Raw genomic sequence first — 15,592 nt, forward strand, 5'->3', positions numbered from 1 at the left:
CGTAATTATCCTAAGCTAAACTAGAATCACGTGAGACCACTAAATATCATCCCCCACCCCTTAACACATCAATGCACAATAGACATACACATACTTATCCTATACACAAACTAATGTATTAAACCACAAATAGATGTATATTTTTAAAAACACGGAAGCACCCACTAAAGGACCCACCCACCCCTAAATATTATAAAAATACTGTATGATAAAAAAAAAAGTTATTAATAAGAAACACCTAACTAACTAACCTAACTAAACTAACAATAGGTACCTATATTAACAACCCTAACGCTACAATAAAATGTATAATTAAAAAAAAATACACAATATATATCACAATATAAACAATCAGCGCTCAGATCAGGCTGATGAGATGGTCCAGGGACTGCTGCATTTTGTCCATTTTTTTAGACATATTGTCCATCTGTCTCTCCAGGCCATGCATCCTTTTTTTCTTTAAAATAGTACACATCCTGGCTTGACATGCCATGTCCAACAGACTGCCCTGATGTGGAGGGGTGGGTACTGACAGCTCCTTGGGCTGGGGTTGGGGCTTTCGATGGTCCAGGATGCTGGCTGGAAACCTTGCCATTCTTGGCTGGGGCGTTGGTTTTCCATGTATTGGCTGCCTTCTGCTTTTCATATAGCTTTGTAGTCCATCTGAACCCCTTCGCTACCTCACAGATGTGTGCGTATCGGGTCTTCCGTATGCGGAAAACCCTTTCCTCTTCTGCACTCATGTTATCTGTATGATAAGAAGTACACATGTGTCAGTCAATCAGTACATGACAGACAAATGTTGTTAGGAAATGCATTCTATCATGTGCGATGATTCCACCATTAGGGCCAATCATCCGGTCACTGTGTGGCCCACACAACCCAATACAATACCACTCAGTTGGTTCATCACATACTGTGCAGTCTGCTGAATGTCATAATTCTACATAAATCATTTTCACACTTAAAAAATAATCAATTTATGAAGATCCAGAGAAATGACTAACCAGTTAACATACATCATGGCATTTGATAATTTCCTCAAAAAAATCACATTATCTGGTTCCCCATGTCCAAATCATGGAGTCATGTGATCCTTAATCTGCAACAACAGCTGAGATCAGACAGTGTCACAGTGTGTCGTGGATGAAGATCATCTTCTCTAGACATATATGCCGTTCATTTCACACATCCACAGAGTAATGCACTGTAGTAGCAATTTCTATTTTCGGAAAGAGATATGTGGTTGCTGTCTCAACAACAATGAACCTCAGAATTGATGACACTAATCATGTGGACTGGCATGCAGCATCCCATGTAGTACTAGCAGGGTGAACTGCACCTCAGCTTATTTATCAAGCATACATGCACCTACCTTCAAAACGTTGACTCTAGCTGTTGTGTACATTGTTCAACCTATGACACACAAAACATAGCTACAGTTTGATCACAGCTACTTAGTCCTCATGATAATGGACCAAGGATTAATTACAGCATCATGACAGAAGTCTTACGGAGTCATGACTGTGAATGCAATTTTGGAGTACAAGATGTGCCACACTTGTGTGATGACACAATTAAATATTGTTCTTGACACAGCACAAGGATTGCCCCATCCAAATACATAAGGCAGACTGCCATTCCTATAGCTCATTTGCATACAAATGAGTATGGTCTATGCATGTTGTTTGAAAGTGCGTCATTGATCAGGTATTCCTAGTATGATACATCAGACATTTGTGGCATGGATGACAAATAACAGTAACAAAACTAAACTTGTTCACACTTAGAATGTCAAAATAGTGAAGAGACATATGACAATGATGGACACTGAGCACGGACAGTTTGTGCTTGGTTGTTCTCTGTGTTATTACATTGACTCTATGCGAAAAAGCATTGCAACCCATGTACTTCCCTAGACCAGCTGACTCCGACCTTGCACCCACACTGCAACCCAGGAACAACATCCTGTCCAACGCACTACCCACATGTAGTGAGGACTGTGTTAAGCATGCCTTCTTCTCCAAAAATCATCCGTCTGATGATGCTGTCTCCACTTTAGGCCTGGGCAAACATTTCCATTCCTCTCACGGAAGTTGCAAAGATTTGGCATTTCCGCGGAGAACGCGGAGGTGTCGAAACTTCCGCGATCCGCTGCGAAAGCGGAAGTATTTTCTTGTTTGCGCTTTAAAAATGCGTTCTCGCGCGTGCTGTAGCGACTTACCGGATCCCTGCATTTGCCGACAAGTTTTCCTATCCGTTCGCGTGCGCCACGAGATGTTGGATTGTTGGTAGCCAGTCACGCTATCCCGCGTGAGTTTGCGATCGCGAACACGTTATTCGACCCGGAACAGGAAATAAGCATCGCAAGGAAAATGGCCACGCCCATTAGCGACAGCATAGGCAAGTTAGAGATATATTTTCCCGCGAGCACGCAAAAACACATCACGAACGGGCGGGAAAAGCAATCTCCGCGTCTTCGCGAAAGTTCTGTGTGCTCGCGGAGATTTAGAGCAATTTCACGATAATTTGCGTAGGGCAACTACGCAAATTCCGCCCACCCCTACTCCACTTGGCTTCTGCTACTCCAGTCTAAGTGGCAATGGGCACTCCATATTGCATTGTGGATTGAGGGAAGGCCTGTCTGACACTTTCATGGCTTTTAATGCGTTCACGCATGTCCCCACACAGTACAGCATTCACAATGTGTTTCATCATGGTCTTTGAACTCTGATAGAGTTCAACAAGTTGGGACTGCAGCTGGATGTAGTGATCATACTATAGTTGGCACATACAGAGTCAAGTTTCCATCCTAGCACATCACCAACATCACAATCAATGATGAATGATACTCACTGGTAGCGTTGGGGTCTTCAAATGTGTCAACCTCCCCCTGTGTATATGGCAGTGGTCCACGTAAGAAACATGAACAGATGTACAATCCTGTTGGAATTCCAGACATGTGTACATTCTATGGAAAAAAATAAGTTAGCGTGACACATGCATATAATTACCAGACCAAGTAACTCATTTCACATTAAGTACAGCAATGTTGTGTCACCTATTCCTGGGCATTGTAAATGCTGGATCAATTCCACATCACAGTTCACTGAGTGTTAAAAAAATACTCGTGTAGCATCCCTGTGAGTTTGCATGTGCTTTGACAGATTCATCAGACATGCCCTTACACGGACACAATTGTGCAATGCTGTCAGGATGTCTGGTCCCAAACATTTGGCTGTGCATGCACATGTGTACACAGATTTTTGATGTTAGGACTCACAATACTACTTCGACTTTCTACATGCTTGCAGCATGTTAAACTTTATCTTGTTGCCTGATTGCACACTGATTGGACCTTGCTTGTGACTTTTGCATTGTTTATTGCACATGTCTTGTTGTTCTTTTGGCTGCCCGCTTCCCCCTCCGTTCCTGATGCTGATGCACCCACAGTGCCTCCACCATGACGATTCCAGAGTTGCAGCTGCGCATCCGTAACTCCTAACCAATTTGATAGTGTTTGATGCATGTCCACACAGCAGCCATGCAACTATTTGCTCAACAGCCAAACCCCTCTGCAGCCATCAAAAACCCTAACACAACCAGCGCCAGAGGAAACTTTTAGACATGCTACCTGTACACACAGAGCAACAACCATGGACAGTAATCCTGACTACACTAACCCCACACCTTCACCACCAACTGCACACACTCACACTACGTACACACCAAACTGCACCAACTCGTGATCCCTGAAATGTATCGTCCTCAAAGTGTCCTCCCTGCACAGACTAGCTATGGAGATCTGGATCGTCATCGACAACCTTGCACCAGATGTAGCGTTACTCACAGCAACCACGGAAAATGTCACCTTTGCCAACAACATTGCCAACTGCATCAATGAACAATATAAAATTATGAGGAAGGGCCTGCAACAACTGCCCTGCATGAGGCCTTATCATTGCACTTAAGAGCTACCTCCGAATCACAAACGCTAGCTCAAGCAACAGCCCGCTCAACACCAAACACCTACACTTCCAGATCCAGCCAGCCCAAGGACAACCCTGCGAGGGACCCTTGGCTACAGACCATCCAGGCCTTGAACTGTGTACACCACCTAAATTGTAAACATTTGTGCACAACATGCCGTCGCATACATGTACTACATACTTGTAACATACCTCAACTCACAGCCTGACAAACTCAGTAACAACAAATTTGCCAGCCGCATGGACAACCTTGCAAACGTCTGACAGTAACAACTTGTCACCACCCACAACCACAAGCCAGGGCAGAATATCACCACATCCACTACAGCCAGACCACGTAACCCCCATGGACTGACCAGCACGGCGGACACCTCCACATCAACAAAGCATCTGCATATGAAAATCCAAAATGCACTCCACAAAGAAACTGACACAAGATGAACATAGAACAACTATAATCAGCCACAAACCAAAATGCTACCAACACCTTGCACAACACAAACTTTGCTCAAAATGGACCCCACCGATGGTTCTCAAAATGTGTAGATGGACTTGCACCAGTATGTAACACCAACACACAGCAGCACAGGAAGCCAACATGGTTCCAGGCCAACCCACATCAATCGTGACATACATGAAGACGACTTGTGGAGAAGCAGAGTAACAGTAAATCCACTGAAGAAGGATCCAAATGCAAGAACACCATTTCAGAATTCCACCCACACATCAGACTTAAAAAAAGGAACTTAATCCCACACTCAATCCTCACAAACTCCAGAAATGCAAAGTAACAATTCAGCATCATCAGTTATTTTTGCAAAACTCACATGGATAATACAGACATCTCCCCCTCCCAGGACCACTATAACAAGCTCTGCTCATACTTCCACACTAATGTAATGTGCCTCTAAGATAAGTTCAAAGACCAGACACAGGTCTATGAAACCACACATCTCACCCCGGACAACAATCAGCACCCAAGACAACGCATCTACCATGAGAGGAATCCACTCATGATCACAAATGGACCCCTGTCCCACCCCTCTTCCACAAAACTGCTGCAGCCATCACTCCAGCATTAAAAGATTACGATAAACACCAGCATCAAATGTGACTTTCTCCACGTCAAGTGGAAGTGCGCATAACTCTGACCCACATTCAATGAGTTAACAATCATCAGCCTGCGCAAACCCCACCCTGCAAATCTTCATTGCAACTGTAAAGACCTGAATCTTCAACTACACGCAGATGCTCCCCACACGCATTCAGACCCTCACATGTGAGTAGCGCACCTCTAATTTCAATGATTGTTTGTTTGGTTGATTGAGGCCTCATGCTTATACACATCCAGACCTATGTATATCATGAGTTTTACACTGGATATGTCCATCTTTCCAAGAGTGTGCTGCAGTGAGGCACCACAAGCCCTTTGTCTGCACCACGCTGTGTAACTTTCTGAGCACTTGAATACAGCGTGGCCAATTTCCTAGACCCCTGTGCCACCAGTACTACACTTTTGTTGACATACTGGCCATGCCGTGTCATGCTCAATATATACAATGACATGGAAATCCAGCCTGCGTGACTTTCCATGCCCTTGCAAATATGCTACCTTTACACGCAGAAGTTTGCATGGAAGGGATGTTCCAAGGGTGTTGCTGTGGGTGTTTCCATGCAACACCCGCATCCACTGATAGACTTACAATAAAGCGTAAATCTAGAAATGCGTCGGAATGCAAAGCCACCCTAGGAGTGGCGTAGCTGGGTGAAATGAGGGGAAATGTATTCATTTTTCCTTTTCCTTTTTCATCGCTCAATGAGTGCTGCATTTGATAGCACACATTGGAAGAGGAAATCACCTCAATTGTTTATTTTTGGTGCAGTAAGGTGCCCCTTCCTGCACAAACACAATCTACCCACGACGCAGGCAGCCTTGCACCTAGGTGGCTTTTCCTGTCCTTGTTAATACGGCTACTTCACACGCAGCACTTTCCGTTAAAGGTGCTTACATTGGTGTTGCTGTGGGTGTTCTCACGCAACACCCATGGAACAAGACACATTTCCAGATTTACGGGGAATCGTAAATCTGGAAATGCGTCTGAATGCTATGACACCCACCGCGCAATGAGGAGAAATGTTTTAATTTCTCCTTGTTCTTTCTCTTTCCATGTGTGCTGCATTCTACAGCACACATTGGAAGAGGAAAATGCCTGTAGTGATTGTTTTGGTGCCCCTTCCTGCACAAAAACAATCTACCCATGACGCAGGCATCCTTGCACCAGGGTGCAAGTGTGCCTGCGCCGGCTCATGGCAGCTGTTTTTGCGCAAGCGCAGGGGAGAGCACAGGAATGCGACATATCATTGTAAATATGTCACATTCCTGTGCTTTGGAAGTGCTGCAGCGTGGTGCATCCTAAGGGCTTGCGTTTCTGTGCTGCAGCACTTCCTTGTAAATCTTTCCCGTAATGTTTTGGTTGGTTGCACACTTTCAAGCATTGTGCATTGCACATCTGGGCACATTTCGACAAAAGTTTATTCTGTGCAAAAGAGAGTCAGTTGCATGGCATAGTGGTCCTACACATTTCGTTGACATTATGGTTTGATGTCTTTGTGCCTGCATTATCACTCATTTGGCTTGACATGGCCCTGAACGGGTACCTTTGTTACATGGTGCACCAATACATGCATCCTGTGTGTAATTGATATGTACACTTATATATACATAAATGCACATGCACATTATATTTGGATTGTTTTGCTATTTTCATGCATTACTTACAATGCATTGCACCTTTCAATAGTTAAATTGTGTTAGATGCCATGTGTGCATATGTTGACAGTGTGACTTATTGATCTACAAAATGTTATGTAGGATATTTGCATGCATTCTTATCTGGTGTCCCTTGGAACTTTAGGTTATGCTGCCATGTATGAATGCAGCTTTGGACTGTATGTTATATGGTTATAGTGTATATGTGGTTCTGCATTTTCAAATTGACTTCTTGCATCATTCTGACACAAGGGCATGTAATGTGGCAGAGGGCCATCTATTCTTGTAGAGTATATTTGTATGTAAATTAATTTATGCTTACCTACAATGAGCTCATTGCCATATTGTCCATCTTGGAACCGGTCATTGATGATGCTGTTTCTGAATATATATGAATCATGCACACACCCAGGATATTTGGCAAGTACATTGATGTATAGTCCCTGATGGTCCACAATGGCCTGGACATTGATGGAGTGTGTGTGCTTTCGGTTGCGGTATAGGTGTGAAGTTTCTGCAGGTGGTACAAGCTGAACATGCGTGCAATCCATTGCACCAAGCATATGTGGGAAGCCAGCAATGGCACAGAAGCCTTGTTTAATGTCCATCTGCTGTTGGGGTGTATTTGGGAAATAGATGTGTTGTGGTGTGAGCTGAATGATGGCATCCAAGACAGAAGGGAGGAAGTCAGGGAAAGATGCCAGTGAGACCCCTGCCACTCGTGCTGCTGTTGTTTGAAAAGATCCAGAGGCCAACATGTGTAAAACCGCCAGTAGCTTTGTCTGTGGTGGGATGTTGCTGACCCTTTCATTTGGAGTCTGTAGCTGTGGTGTGATCTGCCGAAGCAGGGTCACGATAGACGCTTTCCTAAGGCGATACATTTTAATGACTTGTTCGTCCCGGAGTCCAATGAGGGTGGTCCTTTGACGGTATATGCGCTCCCTTCTCCTGCGCTGCCTTTGTGGTAATGGTGGAGGGTGAGGTTGTGGGATTTGTTATGGGGGTGGTTGTCGTCTTCTTGGTGCAACTCCCAGCTGCAGGATTAGGAGGTCCATGTTACTTGCTCTGCTTCAAAACTGCTGTGCTGCCCTTTTTTTCAATTTATGTGGCACTGGCATAATTTCCTGTGCGAGGGTTTATGAGACGTAGGCTTGCTGGCGCATTTTCCAATTTGCGTGATGCATTTTTTAGATGCGTCGATGCAGGGAATTGCTGTAAATTTGCCTGCGTCGGAAATGCATTGTTTTTTGAGTGGGAACGCCTACCTTGCATATCTTAATACTTATGGGATGCAGACAAATCTCACGCAGCTCCATTTCGTCACTTCTCCGTTTTTGGGACACATCTCCATAGATGTGTCATCTTCTAAATTTTGCATTAAAAAAAAAACACCGATGCGTCACGAAATGTGACGCATCGGTGGCGCAAGGGGCTAGTAAATCTGCCCTCTGTTTTTCCAGTGAGGAAGGAGGTGATCCATCTGTACACATTCGCTTGGATGCCAATGTGGTAGAGTCTGTTGATCAGTGTGTGGTGGGATACGGTATCTAAGCTGCCGAGAGGTCAAGGAGGATCAGAGCTGCTGTTTCTCCTCGGTTGAGGAGGGATCAGATGTCTTTGGTGGCTGCGATCACAGCAGTCTCGGTGCTGTGATTGCTGCGGAGGCTGGATTGGGAGGCGATGAGCAGCTGGTTCTGTTCCAGGTGTGTCATGAGTTGCTTGTTGATGACCTTTTCCAGTACCTTGGCTGGGAATGAGAGCAGGGAGATTGGCCTGTAGTTTTTGAGTTTGCTGTGGTCAGCGGAGGGGTTTTTGAGTAGTGGTCTGACTTGGTGTTTCCAGGCATCTGGAAATGCTGCGGTGGTGATTGAGGTGTTGAGCAGGATGGTATGTTCATGGCTGAATCTTTGATTTCTGAGATTGTGGGTGTGGTGTGGGCATGGGTCTGTGGGAGCTACCAAGTAGATGGGTTCCATGATGGAGGTGGTGTCCTGGGTATAGAGGAGGTTCCAGGTGGTCAGTCTGTGGTTCGTGTTGGTGCGCCAGTGGCGAATCTGTCGACAAAGTCAGTAGGTGTAAGTTGGAGTTGGAAGTTTCTGTATATGGTTGCGGTCTTGTCATGGAAGAAGTTGATGAGGTTGTTGCACAGCTCATGTTAGGGTATTATGTTTTTGCTGGAAGCCGGGTTAGAGAATTCATGAAAAGTTCCTTGGTGTTGTTGGTGCTGGTTTCAATGCATGAGACTAGGGCTGTCGTCTTTGTTACCCTAGGCAGATGGTGGTAGAGGTCGAGGGAAGTTGTGATGGTTGCCCTGTCACAGGTGCCCTTGCTGTTGCGCCATTTCATCTTCAGCTGTATGCTGTCTTGTTTCGCTGTTCTGAGTTCTTGGGTATACCAGCTGACAAATGTGGAGGATTGTTGTTACTCTAGGCATTGAAGTTCTTGATTCCCTGTTCGAGGTGGCGGTGGCAATGGGCTAGGAGAAGTTGAGGGCATCTATTCAGCTGGTCGCTGAAAATTTTGTTCCAACGGTGGTGGGGGGAGATGTTCATCTTGGGGTTGGTGGAGCTGAAGTGGACAATGCAGTGATCGGTCCATGTGAGTTCTGCGATGCGGTTGTAATTGACAAGGTTGCTGGAGTTGAAGATGAGGTTCAGCGTGTGTCCTGCGGTGTGTGTGGGGTTGCGGACTATCTGGGTAATTCCGAGGCTGCTCATACTGTTGAGGAGATGTGTGGCATTGTTGTCGCTCGGGTCGTCGATGTTGAAATTTAGGTAACCCGAGGAAGATGTAATCCTTGTAGTCTAAGGGAAGGAGTGCACTGAAGTATGCAATGGTGTTGAGGAAGCTGGAGCACAGACCCAGGAGTCGGTATGCAAGGGTGCTTCTGATGGCTGTTTGGTTGTCAGTGTGGAGCTTGAAGGTGAGATGTTTAATGGAGGTGGTGATATTGTCAGGGGTTGTCTCTTGTTGGGGCGGTCTTTGTGAGTGATTTTGTATCCATCTGAGATTACTGTGGAAATGTCTGGGGCAGATGCAGGATTAAGCCAGGTCTCAGTGAGGAAGATAATGTCCGGTGCGTAGGGTGCCAATGAGGTCCCATAGTTCAGTGGAATGCTTGCACACAGAGTACAGGAGTAGGCAGTGGAGTTGGTGTGTTGCTTCTGGTGTGGGGTGGTGAGTGGTCGACGTGGTGCTGTGTGGTGTGACGCTGGTCTAGCCGTTGCAGGAGAAGGTGCATCTGGTGCAGGAGAATGGTCCTACTATAGAATGCGGTGAAGCATGGCAGCAGCATTCGCTGTACCTTCCAGTGTTCAGGGCATGGATGACGGCAGCATTGCATCTGCGGGTGGGCCAGGGTCCTGGCGCTGGCGTGGTCCAATTGGAGATGGGCACAGACAATTTTGCCTTTGGTGCGCCAGCATTGAGCCCACTGCATGGCCACACTGCGACCTCCCGGTACTGGGAGGAGAAAGGGATGCTAAGAGGAAGTGGGTGGGGCTAGGCAGGAGGCGGAAAATATGTCTGGCAGCCGGGAGTGGCAGCCAAGGAAAGCAGTAGTGAGCTAAAATAAGGAAAAAAGCAAAAACAAGGGATATACAAGGTGAAAAGCAATTATGTAACAGAGGAAAAATGAAGACAAAAGCAGAAAATGAGGAAAGAACAGGGGAATAAGCAATATAGAAACAGGGAAAAATAAAGACAAGAGCAGAAAAATGAGTGAAGAAAAGGGGAATAAGCAATCAAGAAATGGAGGGAAATTAAATGCAATAGGAAAAAGACGAGGGAAGAACAGGGAAACAAGCAGTCAACAACGGGGGGGGGAAACAAGACAAGGCCACAAGGAAGCATGGGAGAAACCAAGGAAAAGAAAAAAAGAAAACCACAACAACTGATTGACAAATGAAGAGCAGAACCAAGGGCGAGGCACCAATGTATGAGGGAGAGCTGGGTCAGGTACTTTCCAGATTTTTTCTCATGTAATTTGGGAATCAGTCTAATGTAACAGAGGACATCATGTAGTTTCTGTCTAGGAGGATTTGGCCTAAGATTATATCACAGACAGGTTGTGGTCTCATTGACTTTGCATGGTTCTTTGAAGGAGACTTCAGGAAGAGGCCTTCCTCTTCTTCCATCTTGCTTGTCATCACCCCATCAAATGGCAGGTCTCCCGGCCATCTTGTGTTGGTAGTGATGGTCTGTACTGGTGACGGTGTCACTGTTGATCTGGATAGCCTTAATTCTTGGCCCTCCTCCTGTCCAAATATGCCCAAAGCGATTCAGTTTACTACATGTAGAGTAAGATTTTCCCTGAACTGGGCCCTGTGGTAGCTGGTGTAAGTCTCATATACTGTTTGCACAGGAGTTCTAGGGTATTTGGGGTCTGATAAGTGGTCATGAAAACGTGCCTCCTGAGTCATATCAATGGTGTCCTGTTTGATTCTGAGTGGCAGTTCTGGGTCAGCTTTGAAGCCTGTCTTCGAGACATGTCCTCTAGTGTCATGATGGGCTCGCATAGGATAAGTTGGCGAAGGGCGGCTGACCAGCACCCCTGAGTTATTTGAGTGTGGACTTCTTTCTTTGGGCAGTTGTGCAAGCATGTGCTCAGCCAACTCACACAGTTGAGTGTAGAAGCTATCGTAGTTTCACAGTCCCACTGTTTTGCTCAGTGTAGTGTGAATCTTTCATAGTTCGGCTTAATTTGTGGGTTGAAATGTGCACTGAGTACAATGACAGCTGCAACATAGTCATCTTCGCCACCGGTGTTAAGTAGAGTCTCAAAGAGTTTGAACATGTCCTCCTCTCCAAAATGTAGTGAGTTACAGAGACCTTTTACCAAGGGAATGTGTATCCTGGGTTGCTCAGAAGTAGTTATTTAACCGGCTGAGCCATGTTTATCAATAAGGAGCCGCTGTGAAAGAATCAGTTAACTCGCTAAATTGCACCAGGGCTCTGTTAGTTTATATGCTGGTGATACTCTTTGTCTTGGTGCGGCTGCTAAAGGTTCATTAGCTGCACCACTGGTGAGATCTTGTGAGTAGGCATTAGCCCCCTCTTGTTCATCTGCCACGGTGATTTTCAGTACTATTAGATGTAATATCACCTTGGCCCTAGACGGGGTTCGCTGGATCAGCTGAAAGCCTCTGAGACCATGAAAAGGATTCTCTAATCAAGAGCTCTTCATTCTTGACGTGGAAGGTTGAGGCAGGGGGCGGATTTACTCGCCCTGCCCTTGGAAAGCTTGATTGGAGAATCCTTTTCAGGATCTCCGAGGCTCTCAGCTGATCCAATGAGCCTCCTCTAGGGCCAACACTCATGGTGCCATGCATATTTGTGACTTGTGACAATTGAAGAAATCTGACCTTGTGCCATTTCTTCTTGTAAGGTTCCTTTTTAGGACCCTTTCAGAACTTGGATACTCTTGTTCCTTTGTCCGCCTCTTCTCAACATGGAGGGGTACTTCCCAGTCCATACTTTGATGTGAACATCACGCATTGTGATGCTTGTATATTGCCCAGGCTATATTCATGATTTCTAGTCATGAGGAAGACTCGGTATGATGTTGTTTCTGAACACACTTATTTGAGTTGGTCGAAACATCAACGATAAGATTAGGTGTTCTGTACCAATAACTAACATATCTACAGCCAAGAAATGAGGATATGTTTGAATAGTTCTATACGGACACCATATTAAATGTTTCTTGTATTTGTATATTGTCAATTGTTTCTCATGTTGTATTACATTTTTTGTGACCACATTTTCATATGGCACTGTTCTATGTTTATTATTATTTTTGTTGTATAACGGTCCTGTGTCTCTGATGTGTAGCACTTTGCATTTCTGCATTATATGAATGTCAATATACAGAGAGATTACATTTTGTGTCTGTGGTGTTTATTATATTAATTTGTTGTAAGTCATTTATGTGTCACGTCATTCATTGGTATGTCTTACTTGATTGGATTAGAAGTAATTGTTTTTCCCCTACAGAACCAGCTGTTGTATAGCATAAATCTCTTAGGTTCTGCATGATACTGGGGTACCTCATTAGAATTAATGGCACATAAAAGAGGAAGCAAGTGCCATCAAATGGGGCTGCCACAACTTTCATATAAACCTCTATAGTTGGACTTTCAGAGTCATAACTGACCACAAACCAATCATTCTGCTTTTTGAAAGCACAGTTACACCATTTTGAGAAATGGGGCCTGCAGTTGCAGAAACCATGCCAACTAACGGTAAGCTACAGGCGAGGATGGAACAATCCCACAGACACCCATGGCAGCCAGCCACCAGCTCCCCCAATCCATTGTCTGATGCAGATGAATACGCATACTGAATCGCAGAGGTCAACTGTCCTAGGACAATAGCCCTCCACGCCATTGCTGATGCCACAACCTCAGATCCATGCCTCCAAAATGTCCTGACAGCAGCCAAATCCGGAAAATTGAAGGAATTCCTCTGAGACATCGGGAGGTACAATTATAAGTCCCAAAATGGCATCACCGCTCTATGGAGCATCCGCCAAGTACTCAATGCCACCAAGAGATTGGAAACATTGTTTACAACGCATGCAATACATCGCATGCCATTACAACGCAAGTCGTTACAACAACGCATTGTTTCATCGCATGCCTTTACAACACAAGTAGTTACAACGACTTGCTGTAGGGGGCAGAAGGTGTTGGATTTGTTGGATTTTCAATCCAACACCTTCCCTACTATTGCACACACACTGGAGTTGGAATAGTAAATTATTCTATTCCAAACTCCAGCGCCCCCCACAGCAAGTCGTTGTAATGAATTGCATTGTAATGGAATGCTATGTATCAATGAGTTGTTGTTACAACTTGCGTTGTAATGGCATGCATAGAAAACGCATGTGTTGTAACAAGTGCTATTCTCAAGAGACGCGTCCTTTTAAGACATGATAAAATTGTCATTCCCCCCTCACTGTGACCAACCATACTAGCCCTCACGCACACGGGACACCAAGGCTCTACCAAAATAAAAGCACGCCTGAAGCATAAGGTCTGTTTACTCATTTTGGATGTGGAAGTTGACGAAATGATCCCCCGATGTCATTGGTGCCAAGTTTGCAAATTTCAGGACCAACCCCCTCTTATCACCACTGAGAGCTCCAACACTGGCCCCTGGTGTGAGATCTGCGTGGATTTCAGAGCTTTGCCTGATGGACTCCACATGCTAGTGGTGCCCTATGCCATCTCCAAGTTCCCTGTCATACAGGTGTTACAAAGCACCACTTCTGGCCACACAAGGAGATGCCTCAACACGATCTTTGCACTTTTTGAAATCATGAACACTCTCAAAAGTGACAATGATCCCCCATTCCAGAGTCAAAACTTCAAACAACACCTGCAATCCCTTGTTATCCCAGTGGCGAAGTTGACAGACGAATGTGCACACTCAACAAAGCAATCACATTCGATGTGTATAACAGGTCAAAATGAATGACGTCATTCATAAGACAAGACCCTTGGTGTGTATAGACACACTCCACACACCACTACACAAAGAGCACATTCTGATGTCTTGTGTGGAAGAGCTGTGCGGGACAATATTCTGCATGCTGGGGGATGGACTCCCGAACCTCTGGACATGGATGCAACACAACAGAGAAGAACCAAAAACAACCAAGATGCCAGTATTGTCCAAAGAGCCTGAGAAACAGACATCCTTTGGGGAGTTTTAACTCCCATTCAAACCAAGCCCCCTCTAGGTCATTTATATGAAAGGTGTGATGGTAACAGCTAAGAATATGTTTGATTGTGTTACAAGAAATGTGTTGGCATTTACCAAGTGGTGCCAGCAGATAACAGTCATGTCAGAAATGCAGCATCTGCACATACCACCAGGGGAGTTGGAAAAGGAACAGGAGGCTGGAAATTATTACGGCACCCTAACACCCCAACTCTCATCATCAACAGTAGATCTATCCTGTCCAGAAGCAGCCAGTCCGCCTCAAGCACCAGAACCTAGAATCACACTCATGGCAAGATGAGGGCACCCATACTGATTGAGACCCCACATCACAAAACCAACGAAGCTAGAAGACTATGGGCCCGATTCACAGAACTAACTTAAGACAAAATCCTAAACTAACTACCATTTTTGTATTCACAGAAGGCACTTACTCATTTTGGTATTCACAGAAGACACTTACTCATTTCGGTATTCACAGAAGTTAGGAGTCCTAACTTTAGGACTCCTAAATGCCTTCTGTGATACCGAAAGTCTTAAAATTAGGATTTTTCTCAGTTTAGGAGTCCTAAAGTTAGGACTCCTAACTTTACTACTACTACACTGAGAAAAATCCTAATTTTAAGGCTTTTGGTATTCACAGAAGGCATTTAGGAGTCCTAAAGTTAGGAGTCCTAACTTTACTACTACTAAATTGAGAAAAATCCTAATTTTAAGACTTTTGGTATTCACAGAAGGCATTTAGGAGTCCTAAAGTTAGGAGTCCTAACTATACTACTACTAAACTGAGAAAAATCCTAATTTTAAGGCTTTTGGTATTCACAGAAGGCATTTAGGAGTTCTAAAGTTAGGAGTCCTAACTTTACTACTACTAAATTGAGAAAAATCCTGATTTTAAGACTTTCGGTATTCACCGAAGGCATTAAGGAGTCCTAAAGTTAGGAGTCCTAACTATACTACTACTAAACTGAGAAAAATCCTAATTTTAAGACTTTCGGTATTCACAGAAGGCATTTAGGAGTCTTAAAGTTAGGACTCCTAACTTCTGTGAATACCGAAATGAGTAAGTGCCTTCTGTGAATACCAAAATGAGTAAGTGCCTTCTGTG

At 44.7% G+C, this 15,592-nt stretch overlaps 1 long non-coding RNA gene across 1 annotated transcript in view; it reads right to left on the reverse strand.

The window, feature by feature from the left end:
* Window positions 1-649: 649 nt before the first annotated feature.
* LOC146857426 (uncharacterized) overlaps window positions 650-15,592 on the reverse strand; it is a 58,077-nt gene continuing 43,134 nt past the window's right edge. Inside the window, exons 2-3 of the long non-coding RNA XR_014979578.1 lie at window positions 2,857-2,971; window positions 650-748 (exon numbers count right to left, since the gene is read on the reverse strand). This is a non-coding gene — a long non-coding RNA (uncharacterized LOC146857426). The remainder of the gene's footprint in view (window positions 749-2,856; window positions 2,972-15,592) is intronic.

Source organism: Triturus cristatus, chromosome 3_2 (genome assembly GCF_964204655.1).
Source record: "Triturus cristatus chromosome 3_2, aTriCri1.1, whole genome shotgun sequence".
Lineage (NCBI taxonomy): Eukaryota > Metazoa > Chordata > Amphibia > Caudata > Salamandridae > Triturus > Triturus cristatus.